Genomic DNA, 15,843 nt, shown 5'->3' with positions numbered 1-15,843 from the left:
CTGAAGCTGATTTTTGTGGCCCGTTGTCAGGTTCTATTTACAATCAAGAACTATGTATTGGAACAAGATAAACTAAATTTTATTTTGTTTTGATTGAAATGTGATCGGTCATACAATTCATTTAAGCCTGAATTTTTTTAATTTGTAATTTAATATTAGATTTTACGGGTAGTGGAATATTATCACTTCAAGAATCACCGGAATATAGAAATTTCTGTTGCTAGAGCTAAATTAGACGTACATTTCTTTCATTATTTTTAATTTTCCAGTAAATTTCGAAACACTGATTCTTTGTTTTTACATGTTATTAAAATCGAAGGAACCAAAACAGCATGCTAAAAGTACGATGTATTACAGCGTATGAAACTTTCTTCGCATATTCAGACTTGTGTGACTCTTATCAAACAAAATTATAGATTGTTTTTATTGTAATGTAAATAAAAAGCAGTTATTTTGTAAATGTGAGCATGTTTAAATCTACAGTTAAAAGTGGTGCGGTCTTCTGGCAAAGCATTTTCAAGAAGGGTAGCATTGTTTACAACAAAGACGGCGGGCCAAATGTGGACTTATAATTTCTCAATGATTAGAACTGGCCCTACCATATATACTCTTTTTTGACATGTTCGACAATTTATTATTTTGTTAAAAACTTTCAACTTTTCTGACCGATTTTCATTTTTTACTGAATTGACTTTAACTAAGCCATCTTGATTTTGGGAATATAGAATTGTTTCTTCCAGATTTCAGGAAAATTCTGAAACTTTAAGATAAATTGTGTAAATCCTCTCAAAAGAAGTGCCACTTAAAAAAAAAAAGTCGCTGATGGTTTAAATGGGGACATCGATAGCTGTTCAAGTTGGGGGGGGGGGGGAGCGGGCGTCCCCATTTTGAAAGACATAGAATATAAATGAAACATTTTAAATTATGCTTAAATATTAAGAGATATATAAGATAGAACGTTCTTACGGTAATTTTTTATTTCAAATCAAATGACTCTTTTATTTGATTCCTTAGTACTTAAGAAAAAAGCTCCAAAAAATTAAATTATAATAATATAATAACACAGTTATGGAATAAAATGCATGGAAAAAAATATTTTAAAAATTTAGTAAACTATTTCACATTAAGTACAGACAGAGTTCTAAATAATTATTTTACGTCACACTTTGTTTCATATTCAGATTTCAATAATGAGCAGCTGTCAAAGAAAAAGAAGATGAAGCTGGTATCAGTTAGACATAGCTCGACTTGTTAACAAGTGTTGGGAAGGAATATGGGTTACCAAAAAAAAAAAGAAAGAAAAACCATCTATATACGGTTTTCAGTGCTACGATAGCAACTCGGGGGGGGGGGGGGGAATTAAAAGAGGCTAGATACAGTATTCATTGTTTTAAATGAATACCTAAATATTTCCCAATTGGTTGTCCTAAACGTCGACCTTGCTCCATTTTCTAAAAAAATAATTCTGTACCTCATCCTAATTATTGTTTTGAAGTAAACATATTGCAATCCAATAATCCGGAGCCTATTATAAGAAGAAACTAGTTTCAAGTTTTATCATCTTTAAAACATTTTTATTTTTTTTTCTTTAGGCCAAGATGTTAGCTTTCCCATTTTGGACAACTTTTCGTTGCTCTTTTTTTTTTTTTTTTTTTGGAATTCTTGACTTATAAAAGGAGTTATTCTCCCGATCCCTTCAATTAGCTGATCGAAAAAAATAAATATTTTTCTTAATCAACAGTCTCATATGTAATTACAAAATCCTTCAAAAATACCGAAAATTACAAGGATTTTTTTTTAAATTGTATTTCAGAAACCAGTATAAGTGCATTTCTTTACATGGAAGAGAAAATGCAAGATATTATTATCTTTCTTTTTTTGAGTTCTTATGTAAAGTATCCAGATTAGGTCTACTTTAATTAGACATTAATAACCACCGTTACGCTTGCAAATTGCTGCCAAAAAGTTTTTTTCTCCTTAAAACAACATATTTAGCACTCAACTGATTCCTGAAATAAACGGTTCAATTACAATTTAGGTATATGTTGAGCGGTTTCAAAATAAAAGCAACTCCCAAGACAATTTCAGATCATTCAGAGTCATACTTTTAACCATTTTAGGGCGTATTTTTATACCTACGTAATTTGATTTTTCCATGTATGTTTTTCGGTGTCACAAGTTTTATGAGATTCTAACAATTTTTATTTTGACAGATACTTTCATAATATAAGTTCTGATGATGGCAACTAAGTCGGCAAAGATGTCACAAAGAAGAATCAAGTTCGTGATGTAAAACTGTTGATCTTGAAAAAATTAGCATTCGATTTTAAATGATTTTTTTCAATTCAACTGTAAAAATGACTGATCTATATTTATAGGTAATGTATACGAAATAAATTAATTTGGTAATTTTTAATGGTGCGAATGTTTTGTTTTTTCACATGAAAACAGTATAACAGAATATACAGTTACATAATTTTTGGAGTAGTAAAACAAAGTTTTAACTTTTAATACAAGTACTCATAAACGTAACAGATTTTATTATACCGAGTAAAAAATTGTTTCTGTTTAGTAGCTTTGGAAATTAGAACCGTCACATATTTATTGTTTTCATGTATTTAAATGGTTAATAGGATAAATTATCTAATCTATAATAATCACAATAATAACCATTCTGTTCATTCCAAATACTGAATACTGCTCATATGGTATGAAATAAACTTTGTCTGTAGTACTTCTCAAATAAAGTATAGGTCCAAGTGCAACTTATAACATTAAAAAAAGAGGAAAATCATGAAAATAATCTGTTTTTCCCGAAAAGAAAATAAATCCACATAATTGCATGCATAAAGTTAAAACAAACTTAAAGGTATAAATGGATTGCATGCTGCAAAACATTTCCCACATTATTCTGCACATTTTAGCAACACAATAATGCTGGAAGTGAAAAAAGTACTGTTAGTGAAGATACGATGTAGTATTTTCAGTTATATATAAAAAACCTCATTTTTACTACCTTCATTTATCAAAAAGTTTTGTTTTATGAAAAGGCAATAACTGTTCTTAAAATAAAGCTTCAGACCATATTTTGCAATTTCCTGCTATTTGTAAATTTTTAAGTTTGCAGTATAGCTAAAAGTTTTTGTAGAAATGAAAATGCGCCACTTTTTCTTCTTTAACAGGTGTTTATAAAATATAGAGATTGGGGGGGGGGGCATTGATTTATTTTGTGTACAATGAAATTAATATCAATAAAACATAGATTTAGCAGCAGTTAACTATTTTTATGTAAAAGGCTTTTACATTTATTTACTTGTCGCTTTTCATAGCCTAAAACATTTTTGTTGTTGAAAAACTTGAGAAAAGAAACAGATTTCGTATGTAGGCTAATTTCCACAACGTACAAACAGAATCAATTGCTGTACTTTTCTATACTGTTCTTCAGCTGTAAAAGCCGTGATTTCGGCTATGAAAAGAGACAACGATACGTTTTGCATAAAAATTGATAAGTATTTGTTTTATGGTTTACTGCTGTTAATTTTACTGTACAAATCATTTATAAAACCGTATGCTACTACTGTTTTTGTGGTGCAATTCAGCTGATTTCGCAGCATAATACTGCTAACTTTACAGTTTGATACTGTTAATTTTGCAGGGCAATTCCGTTAAAAAACAGTCTATTACTGTTAATTTTACATATTATCTCTGTTAAATTTACAGGTCAAGTCATTCCCTAAGCAGTATATTACTGCTAATTTTACAGTTTGACACTGTAAGTTTTACAGGGCAGTTCCATTGAAAAACAGTATATTACTGCTAATTTTACAGTTAATCATTGTTAATTTCACAGGGCGATTCCATTGAAAGACAGTATATTACTGCTAATTTTACAGTTTAGCGCTGTGAATCTCACAATAAAAGTCTGTTATAAGACAGTATATTACTGCAAATTTAACAGTTTAGAACTGTACATTTTACAGTTTTTCTTTGGAATGTGAGCTGCCAGTATTATACTGTAAGAACAACAGTTTATTTTTTGCAGTGCAGAGGTTAAGAAACGCTGGCTTAACTATGAGATATTTCTAAAATAAGAGAAGAGTTGTTAAATTAATCGCACCAATGGTCTTAATTTCTTCACAATTTTTTATTTATTGCTCATAGGCCTCACGGAGAAAATTTCTCGTTAAGGAATAGATATTTGTTCGTCAAATGGTAAGAGGTACTCCCAAGAAATTTTAACATTTTTTAGAAGTACGAGAAAAGAAGGCATAAAACGACAAATTATACATTCAATAAATTGCTCTCTAACTATACAAATGAAATTATAAACAAGTGTTACTTAATCAATAGAAAAATTTATGAAAGTTTTAAGATTGAAGGAAATATTATTAAATTTAATTTTTTACTGAAATTCGTGAAGTAAAATCTATTTAAATTTATCACCACGTTTTACAAAGAGAATGCTTTTCGAAAGAAAGAAGCTATGAAATTATTTTCCTCTTTAATGAGCAATTTTTCGAAACGGTGCTTTTTAATTTGCCAAGTTCACGGATTTAAGATTTTATAAACTTTAAAAGCTTTTCGTTATGAATTGCTTTATTTGATTTTCTACGTAATCAAGCGAAAATTAAGTTTGATTTATTTAAAAATAAGTTAATTTACTACATACTATGAAAGTTTTTGCCTAAATTCCTCGCTATTTCAGAAAATTGAATGCTTAAAACTTTCAAAACAAATTATTTTATTCGGAAATATTTGACTCGTTTGGGACCGAATTTTCGTAACTTTTAAATATTAAAATAATTACTTTACTTTTTTTAAAAAGGAAAAAAATGTAGTTGTGTTTTTTTTTTCGAAGACTAAGTTTTTGTTGCAGCGTTGCGTTTCCTCACGCATTCAGTTATTTTTAATGCATTTACAAATGCACGTGCCAACTGAAGTAAAACATATTTAATTATTTAAGCTATGAAGAAGAATTTCGGTTTTTTTCTTCGTTCCTCTGCATGACTTAGTTATCAAGTCTTTTTCTTTAAAAATAAATAATGCATTATATTACTTTTTTCTTGTTTTAATTAGCCACTAGAAAGATAAAAAAATATTTGTATGGCTCTTGGATTATTTAGATCTAAGCTTTCATTCAATTTGAAAAATTTTCGCAGTAGTCATGGTTTTTTTCCTTAAAGTAGAAGGAAGGATTTGAAAATTCGATATACCACCCGTTTCGCCGACACTAAATTTTCTTCCCCTTTTCCCTGAGATATCCCCCAAAATAGGGAAAACTAATAGGTTTATCTCCCGGTTCGCCTACACTCCGAAAATCAAAAATAAAGTGAATATTTAAATTTATTTAGGCAGAAAGCTAGTTATATACAAGTTTGCTGATTTTACAGTCGTATGTAATGCAAATACGAAAACAACCGTTATTAACTTACCCGAGTACTGATATCTTTAATACTATTTGGTTTCACTAGACGGCGCAATATTTTGTAGCTTTTTTGTCAGACTAAGTTCAGTATTTTTCTGTTTCAAAATATGGCAACTCTGCTACCGATTTCTTTTCAATGCCCCCGTAATACTAAAAAGGCAATAAAAGATACATATAGTTCAATGTATCGGAATATTAACTTGTCTGTCTAAAAATATATTTTTAGCCGTTAAAAGAAATAAATCAAGTTAAAGAGAAAGACACACAATAGGGTTCTTTCCTTCAGTCAAAAGTAGTACTTCTAGTCACTAAAATTAATAAAATAAGCAAAAAAAAATATATATATATTATAAAAAATAAAATAACATGGACCCAGGAAATTCTTTCATTTCCCGACAGTTATTTTTAATTATTTTTTTTTTTAATGTCCGATTTTTTAAACAAGGCATCGTATTTATGACGTCACAAATGATGCACTTTGGCGTATCTGTTAACCGCATTTCCACTAGGGCTCGACCGATGGCATTTTTTGGCCGATGGGCCGATGCCGATGGTTGGCCGATTGTTCAAAGAAGGCCAATGGCCGATGGCCGATTGTTTTCCTCCAAATGGCCGATTGCCGATGGCCGATGGCCGATGCCATTGGCCGATGGCCGATGCCATTGGCCGATGGCCAAAAAAAAAAAAATCTAACAGAAATAAATGGATAAAATTGTCAGGGATTTAAAGGATTATTGATTCATTTCACTTTACTTCCTTACTATAAGGAACAGTAATCACAAAAAAAGAAAATCAGATTTCGACCTAAATTTTTCTTTTACGATCAACCCAATTTAAACTTCACAAGTTTTTTTCGGCACACCTGTACATGCATATGTACCGAAGAACATATAGATGACCAAAATATCCATTTTGAACGCCTCCTTAGTTAATTATCGCAAATTTTCTTATGTCTTCATGCGCGTAAACTTGCGTTACTCAAACACGTTATGAAATAGTAAGTTGAAAACTCATACGTACGTAGTATGATCTAAAAGCTCGAGGACAAGTTGTATAAAACCTTACCCTGAATAGTTCACATTACCGAAGTACATCTATCTACAAAATAGTCACCTTGAGCGACTATGCACATCTGCCAACGTTCGTATAGTTTTTAGAAGGACTCCTGGAAGACATTCATCGCAACCTCCTGTAAGGCCTCTGGCGCTGCTGCTTTAACTTCATCGTGGGGAAGAAGTCGACTTTCATGTTGAGAATGCACGTTTCAATTGGTCAATGCTCTGATATGACAAACGAAAAACATAACGTTTCGTCGGACTTAGCTCCGTGTGACTTTTACCTGTTTCCAGCAAAACACATTTGCATGGACGCCGCTTTCTTCCGTCAGGAGATGATAAAGACGCATCACAGAAGGTAGCGAAAAAATGGCTTCCAGAAGTGTTTCCAAAAGTTATATGAATATTGGCAGAAGTACATAGTCCCTCAAGGTGATCTTTTGAAGGTGGATGTGCTTCGGTAATGTGAACTATTCTGGGTAAGGTTTGATACAGCTTGTCCCCCGAACTTTTGGATCGTACTACGTACAATCTGTATAGGGTGTAGTTATGCTTCTCCCGTTTTGACTGCTGTATGGTAGAAGACAATGAACAACAGCCCCCCCCCCCCAAAAAAAATAAGAAAGAAAGAAAAGGAAGAAATACAAAGAGACTGTTTAGTAACCAATTGATTTGTTTGTTTTTCTTTCAATTGAACATATAACTAAGATTCCAGTAATATTGTAATAATGTATGGATTTAGGTACACTAAACATAGTAAAAAAAACATTAAATTATATTGTTTAATCATTGAAAAAAAAAATTAAGAATAAAACTATGAAACCGTCAACACATTACTCAATCAAAGTGGAAAGATTGCACCGTTGACATTCTTTAGTCATCAAATTAAACAAAAAAGGTAACAGATAAATTACAATATTAAATCAAAACAGGAATATTTTTATGCTTATTTAAAGTTTGTGAACAAAAAAGTTTGCATTTTCCATAAAAGCTATCACAGTGACATAAATTTTGCGGAAAAAAGAAATAGCCATGTAAAAAGCGAGGTTCTTAAAAAGCAACCACCAAACAACTCAATATTTACACCAAGTTAATAACTGAATACATATACTACTTGATCTGATGTTTTCACACGTAATATTGAACAATTCGATTGTTTTATCTTTTATGAAGCACTACAAACAAGTTCAAACTAAATTTTTCAATTTAACAATAATTTTCTGAAATTTAAAAAATTGCATAATAGAAAATCCTTGAAACTTTTCTATAACATATTATTAAAAATATGATGAAAACGAAAATAACTTATTCATTGATTTTAAATAAATACATAGAAATAGTTACTTACAACAGAAAAAAAAATCGATCGCTATTAATAGTGCAAAAAAATTGCTCATTACGAAATATAGGTGAAACAAGTATAAGAAATACGCAAAATGACATTTTTTGACCAAAATAAATAACTGCTAAATATTTAAGAAATGCTTGAAACGACGAGGTGGGTTAGGGGGGTCACCCTCTGATTTTGGAGTAACTCACAACATTAAACTTCGGCCCCCAACTTCGGCCTCATTTTTTTATTACAGAAACGCTACCACCAACGCCTCGGAAGTTTCTGAATCTACTTCAGCATTTCCGAAGAAAAAATTCAAAAGTCCCTTTGATTTCTGAATTATGTCACCATTCAAAACGTCTTTAATCAATTTCTTACATTAATGCTCTAAATTCTTCCTAAACAATAGATAAAGCTTGAAAAAAAAAAAAGAAAAAAACTTTAATTTTATGACTGGTGTTAGTTTTAAACAACTCAGAAGTACAACTAGAGTTTAATTTCAGAAATTGAGGGAGTGGGAGGAGGGACACGCAAGTGTTTCCGGAAATACAAAAAATAGTCGTAAAAAATAGAGTTCAAAATGATCATAAACATTGAGCAGAAAAAACCCTTTTAAAACTTGCACCCGAGTATTTGTTTTGAGGTACAGTGGCGGATTTAAAATATAGTAAAGGTTGCAATTGCGCGAAAGGCCCCATAAACATAGGGGAACCGTAGGAGTTACAAAAATGCTTATGATAAATGTTTTACAACTTCTGTGATAGAGAAATAGGGCCCCAAACTTGTAGCTCCGCCGAAGCGATACAGAAAAGACAGCATTACTGTGATTCATATTACAAATATCGAAAAATTAAAAAATTACCGTCGGTTCAACGGGAATCTAACAAAATGAAACAAAACCGGTTTCGCCATCTCATATTTGTTTCAATATTCTCCAATTCGGCAATATATCACCAAATGATCGTCAGTCTGAGACGCTATATTAGTTTTGCATTGAAATAAGTAATTAATAGCCTCAAAAAATGAGTAAATATGCTTTTTAGAACACCCGATCGAAAACAAGAAGGGAAGTGCACAACTGGAACGTACGCACACCCCACATGCGAAAATTTAGCCTTCTACAGCTTACCATTTTTGAGTTATGACTTATGAGAGATACATACGTACATCCAGTCGCAAGAAACAACGCAAAAAATAACTTCTTTGGTACCTGAATGCAGTATTAAAAACTCTTTCAGGGGTTACTAAAATAGAAATTAATATTGAAATTTAAGTAAACGATTTTATATGAAAACAATAACTCCCTTTACTTTGTATTAAAAAGTAAAACAGCAAAGGTCCTTTTTTTTTCAAAAACATCGGCCAGTTCCATCGGCTTTTCGATGCTTTTTAAGGCCGATGGGCCGATGTTTCCTGCAAGTTAGCATCGGCCGCCGATGCCGATGCCGATGGCTAAATTGTTGAACCATCGGCGCCGATGCATCGGCCAGGTCGATGCATCGGTCGAGTCCTAATTTCCACGTTATGATAATCAAATATTACTGTCTATGCTTGCTATCAACCATATCGTTGCCAGTGCAAGTGAATAAAGATGCAAATTAAATACAGTGAATGACAACACTGAATGACATTTCATCATTTGTGATGTCATCCAGTAGACGCGTAAACAATAAAATCGCTCCGATTAAAGTAATTTTTTAAAAATATTAAACTTAGTCAAATAATTTTTAAAATGGTCAGATCCTATGTTTTTAAGCATGCTCTTTCAGAAAAAAATACTTTTAAAATTTTGGAAACGAACCCAATCTAAAAATAAAATAAAATATTGTTGGCCGTTTTGCCAACGCAAAATTTCTTTTCTCCATTACCTTCTATTTCCGTTGTTTCGCCAACAGAAAATCCCTAAACATCTCAAAGAGTAAGATTCAAAGAAAAAATAGGAGGATAAGGGGGGGGGGATTTCATCGTGTTGGCAAAAAGTAGGGGACACCGAAAATTCGCAATGGAATATGCAACAGGGTGCGGCAGGTACTTGAGAAAAAACTGATGTCCTTAGAAAAAGAGAACAAACTGAGGGACAATATAATTTAATTACATACTAAAGATTTGACTTAAATACAATATTTTATGGTCTTTTGTCAAAGGGAAATATGTTGTTAAAGATCTGAAAAAAATTACATTTGAATCAAACGCATGGAGATGCAAAACTTTGAACATCAACTTCTCATTTTGAACTCAGGTGCAGCTACGACTTTTGCGCTTAGCATGGCAGAATAGTCACAGTCTAATTAGTACTGATTTCTTGCAGACATGAGCACATTTTTATGCCTACAAGAATTTTAGTCACTTTACACCGTGACGTTACTTAATATGCCAGTACGCGAAAGAAAAAAAATAAATAAGTTTCTCGCTGATGCGTAATAGAAGCAAGATAATGCTTCGGAAATGTTGTTCTAAAACTAAAGATTGATTTCAGTTACAAGATATTAAAATATCAAACTTTTCAGAACTGCCATTTTTTATGAAAAAAAAAATAGAAGAAACAGAAAATTTGCAAAATGCATTACTTGCTACTGACATGACTTTTTCTTACCATTTCGTTCTTCAAATTAAAAACCTGATTCAATAGAGGAAAGAAAAGTCTTACTGCTTTTTATAAACACTTTTTACAAGAGCATAAATGAATTCACTCAACGAAAGATCTGAAAAGCTTGCAAAGTGTCAAAAGTTCTCTACTTTTCGCCGTAAAATAAATCTTTTAATAAAAGCTTTCCGCGTGGAACGCGAAATGACACCTTTTTCATTTTTGCCATTATAAAAAATTGAAGAAAATAAAAAGCAAACCGTTTCTAACCGTGTATCGAAATTCTATCAGCTATGTGATAGTGAGCTGCAATTTACGCTAGATGGCGTCTAATTTGAGACGTGCTTTTTCTCCAAGCTGAGTAACTCACTTGTCACCCGTCGCGTTTCGTTCTCTTATTACGAATGGGTTCGAGGTTTACTTAAGGCATCTTTTTTCATTCTTTTACTTCCCCTCTTAGGTTCTTTGATTAAATTTTCACAGCCTGTTATTACTTTCACTGAAAGTAAGTGTTTCCATCGAAAATTTCCTCTTAATTTAATTAGGGTTTAGTGCTTGGCAGATCGATGCATTAATTAAATTTCACCCATACCATTTTTTAATTCTTCATTTTTTCGGTGTTCCGTAAGTGCTACGTGACAAATCATAATATTTTTGTTTGCCCGATTATTAAAGTTCTAAGCGGAAGAAAAGTTCGTGTAGGATTAAAAAGGAAAAAATGGCGTGTTATTACAAGGCCCAAATTTCATAATTAAGGCATGTTATCTCCAGTTTCTGAATGAATTACAATCTCAGAGTGAACACTTTTTAATGAAAAAAACAAGCAACTAAGTTTATGTCAAACATTGAATAATATTTTGTGTTGGCTGTTACGTTCATGGCAGTAATTTTCGAAATGATTACTAAATAAATATCTGAAGTGCTCGAACAAAAATGCGAGAAAATAATTAAAAGCAAAGAAACTAATTAGAGAACATTTGCTCAGATTTCATGAAATTCCAAATATTTAAAGTATTTCAATGTAATAATGAGCTTAGAAAAGCAGTTGTCTCAACGAAAAATAATTTCCAGATGCTATCATAAAAAATATTATGTTCCAATTATGGAAGAGCGAGTTTAAAATTAAAGACATCTGGAAAGCTAAACAACGGCAATTCGATGAGTTTTTGCAGATACAGAAGCAATTTCACAGAACGACAAATAAAAATGTCCTGAATAATATGCATAATCATAGCATAAATTTCTCAATTTTTCACTTTAATGTAATTTGTCAAAAAAAAAAACAGACGTCTTTTGTGAGACGTATTTAACTAGTAAAAAATTTGTAATCCGTTATATATATATGCAGGGTGATAGCGGACTAAAGTACAATTTTCTGAATACAGTGGGAAATTTTCGGAAACTATAAGGAAGCTTGAACCCATTCCCCCACCCAACTCCGCGTAAGGAACTCTTTAAATATGCATACAAAAATCATTTAAAAAAAAAAACATTCTAAAAGTTTTTTTTTTCTTTTCAAAATTGTTTTTCAGTTTTAAAATGTATTGTTAGCCCAAAATTTTCGGAAATTTCAGATCAAACATCCCTGAATATATCTGTATATATATAAACGTTAATAGACACTTTTAATGGACTTTTTGTCTACAAGCTTGTTTGGTGCTGCTATGTGTACTTCTGTTTGTTTTCTCTTGTATTTGAGTGCTTTGTCTTCTCGCCGCCTTTTTGTTGCGGCGTTCTATTGTAAAGTCAACCGTTACTAAAAAATGAAATAATATAATAATTCGGCATACTGCACTCATTTCAGTTTTGGCGCCTCATATTCCAATTACGTTTTTCGCAACCACGACTTGCGATAGGACCCTATTCGTTAAGATTCTTGTTTTTACAAATGATGGAACTGGTCAAGAAATTTGCACCCATCATATTATGCCGAAGATTTTCTAGAATAGTTAATACGACGTATATCCGTAAAAAAAGAAATGGTGATTGGTATGCAGTAAGAAAGCTAAAGATTTTAAGGCCGATATCCACCAGTACACTTATCGTAAAAATTATTTACAGCGTACGACGTTGAGAATTTTTATTTCTTATCAGTTTTTAATGATGATGGAAATCTGGAATTTTTGTATTTAGAGGAAGTTTTGCTGTTTAAGTTCATCTATATAGGTGTTTTTTCATGAAAAAACGTAATTTTACACAAAAAAAACGCCCATTTTTTAATGCAACGTCTCCTTGAGTAAAGCCCTGAAAAAAATGACTAAAATCAAACCGTAGACAATTTGTAACTATGACGGCGAAATTTTGCTCTCTAAATAATTATTAAAAACAACCGTCATCATGGTAATCTGAAAAATCAGAGCAAAATTAATTTGTCAAGTGAGGATAAGAAGCGATTCGTGATTACTCAGTAAAAACAAATCAAAGTTTAAGCAATCAAGAACCGTAGCCTGGTGATTACTGTGTACTATTAACGCTGATAATTTCGCATTAATTTTAGCTTACCGTTTGTTATTTCTTATTCAATATCAGATTAAATACTATTAACAGTTCATGGATTGATGAACTGTCTTAATATATTTTTCGCTGAAGTTTATTATATTCATGTAGAGCGAGATTTTCGTTCACGTGATTCTTAGTTTTGATATTACGTTAGTTTTTATTAAAATGGCACTCTGATACAAATGTGGTAAAATGTTAAAATGCTGGAGAGCAAACTGAGGATTTTTACTTGAATGCATTGATGTATCAAAATTATTTAATGTACTTGAATTGTTTATTCAGTAAATTACCGCTCATTAGCTAGGACTAAAGCAGAAATGCATGAAATACACCGCCAGCTCAGTCATTTCCAGCCGAGGATTGCAGTTTCGTGCTTATTAGCACTCTTCAACCCGGCATAGAAAAGTGACTGAGCTGGAGATGTAAAACCTCTTAAAGAAGCCAAGAGTGCCAAACAAACTGGTAGCTAATATATGGTCGGTGTTAATTCTATATTAGTTAAGAGTTTGTTTGGCACTCTTTGCTTCCTTAAGAGGTTTTCCACCTCCAGCTCAGTCATTTTCCTATGCCTGGCTGAAGAGTGCTAATAAGCACGAAATTGCAGTTCTCGGCTGGAAATGACTGAGCTGGGGGTGTATTTCATGTACTTGAACTGTTTATTTCTTTGGATGTTTTTATGGTAAATGTAATTAAGGACGAAAATGTATGTTTGTTTAAATAGCGTAGTAAATGTAGCGTATTTTATTGTGTCAAAGTCAATTGGTTAAATTTTAGAAATCAAGACCTAGAATGAAAATGAATGATAAGCTTTGTGAGACAATGTGATTAAAAAGAAAAACCAACATAAATAAAGCAAATTCTCAAGAAAAAGCAGCATAGCACAAATTCTCTAGAAAATGCAGAATAGCACAAATTACCAAGAAAAAATAACTTGTGCTTTCAAACAATTGTCACAACAATTCATTTTTTATTTCATTGAACAAATTAATGTTCATGATTTTTGAGGAATTTGAAGACTTAATTTAAATATTAATTGAATAAATACCTTTGCGTATGAAAATTAAAGTAAGATATAGGAATTTGTAAAGCACAAAATTGCAGATTGCTGCAGGCACGTTCAAGGAACTCCTTTTTCGGCGTTACAAGGAACTCCTTTTTCGTGCAAAGAAGTGAGCTTATGGATTAAAAGACATCAGACGCCTAAGCACATGTTTGCAGTAATCTGCAATTTTGTGCTTTAAACCGTTGTTACATTTATTTTTTACCTGATTTAAATGTTATTTATTCAATCATTACTTAATTGAAGTCTCTTCACATTCCTCAAAAATCAAAGATTGACATTATTGTTTTGAATTTTCCTTGAAACAGTTTGAAAAAAAAAAAAAAAAACTGCAATTACTACCTATGATATAAAATTCATAGGGTGAATATTCACCCTATGAAATACAGTTAGTATAAAATCTCTGTTGAATTAACATTACTAAAATTTATTAAATCAAAGTTATTTATGACACAAAAGCTCGATATTTCATATTTTCCAGGTTTGCAGTTACCTAGTTGTAATTCGCAGCACTCTATTTGATTATGCTCATTGGATTAAGCAGTTATTACCGTAAAATAAATAAATGTCAAAGTTTATTTTTGAAGAACCAAAAACATTGATAATACTTTTTTTCAAGTTGTTCCAACACGAACGAATGGCTCTTGCGAGTCATCCAACAGAGAGCGAAAGAAAGCTTTGTTTGTAAAGCTTAGTGATATTTTTCTGTCATTTCCTTATCTGTACTCACTTTTAATTTGCTGCTTTGTTGCTCTGATATCGATTGAAATGTCTTTGATGTTTATAGAGGGGCTTCAGTGGCTGTTCAAGTGGAACTCTGATTAGGAGTAGGCCTACGTTGCGGAAAAGTGAAACTGAAAGAATCCTTTTTCATAAATCTCGGGAAGATTGTAATCATCATGGCGATTACTTTCAATTATTACTTCATGTTGCAGAGTAAAAAACTATCGATTGCTTTTCGGTTTCTTGTTATACAATAAAAAAAGTTCGTTCACGCATTGAAGCTTTCTTTCAAAATTATTTAAATACGGGTAATATTTTCTTTCATTAAAGGTCTAATTGAATGAAATTCACGTCATACAGGGAAACCTTTGTATAACATTACTGTCTAGAGCAAAAATACCGTCTAATACAGTACTTTCTTTGGTATCGGCAAAATCTTTATTTTCCCAATGTATTTTTTGACTATCTATAGCGATAATACCATATCAGATGCACCTGCTTTTAACGATAGTTAGTACCTTAAAAAAAAAAAAAAACTAGTTTATTTTGATTGCAGTGTTTGCTGTCTTGTAAACTATGCCACCAACGTGAGGTAAAAAAAGAAGGAGGCGCAATGATAAAACATGATTTCATGACAGTTCGGAGAGAAGCCAAACTGCATTGGCGTCAATTGATAAGGGAATGAAACAAGTTAATATCGAAGAAAATAAGGGTTTTCTTTGCCAACAATTTTTTTTAAAGCAAAAATATTGAAGATGCAATAAGAATAGTAAAGTGGAAACCTAAAAATAAAAAGGACAGAAAGCTGCCATTAATGGAGTGTGGCTTTTCATGCTTTCAACTTTTTATGCGTCAGTTACATTTTTTATGCGTAAAGAAGTTACTAATACTCATAAGTAACAAAACAGTCCTAACATAGTAAACAATATACGTTTTCAGTTCCTATTGTAATTGATATAAAAGAGTTAAAATTACTAAATGATTAAATTACCTAGTAAGCAGTACGTGCATAGTGATGCCAGTGCTAAGTCTTTAAGAGAGATCCTTTGCATAAACAAAACCCTATTACCTCCATTCCCCCTCTAATGAGAAATAATCGCTTTTCTTTTAGTAAAATGCGCACACACAGTTCATAAAAGTTTCTTTCAACTTACAAAATTATTT

Source organism: Uloborus diversus, chromosome 5 (genome assembly GCF_026930045.1).
Source record: "Uloborus diversus isolate 005 chromosome 5, Udiv.v.3.1, whole genome shotgun sequence".
Classification (NCBI taxonomy): domain Eukaryota; kingdom Metazoa; phylum Arthropoda; class Arachnida; order Araneae; family Uloboridae; genus Uloborus; species Uloborus diversus.
The sequence above is the reverse complement of the archived record's forward strand: the minus strand, read 5'-3'. Positions refer to the sequence as shown.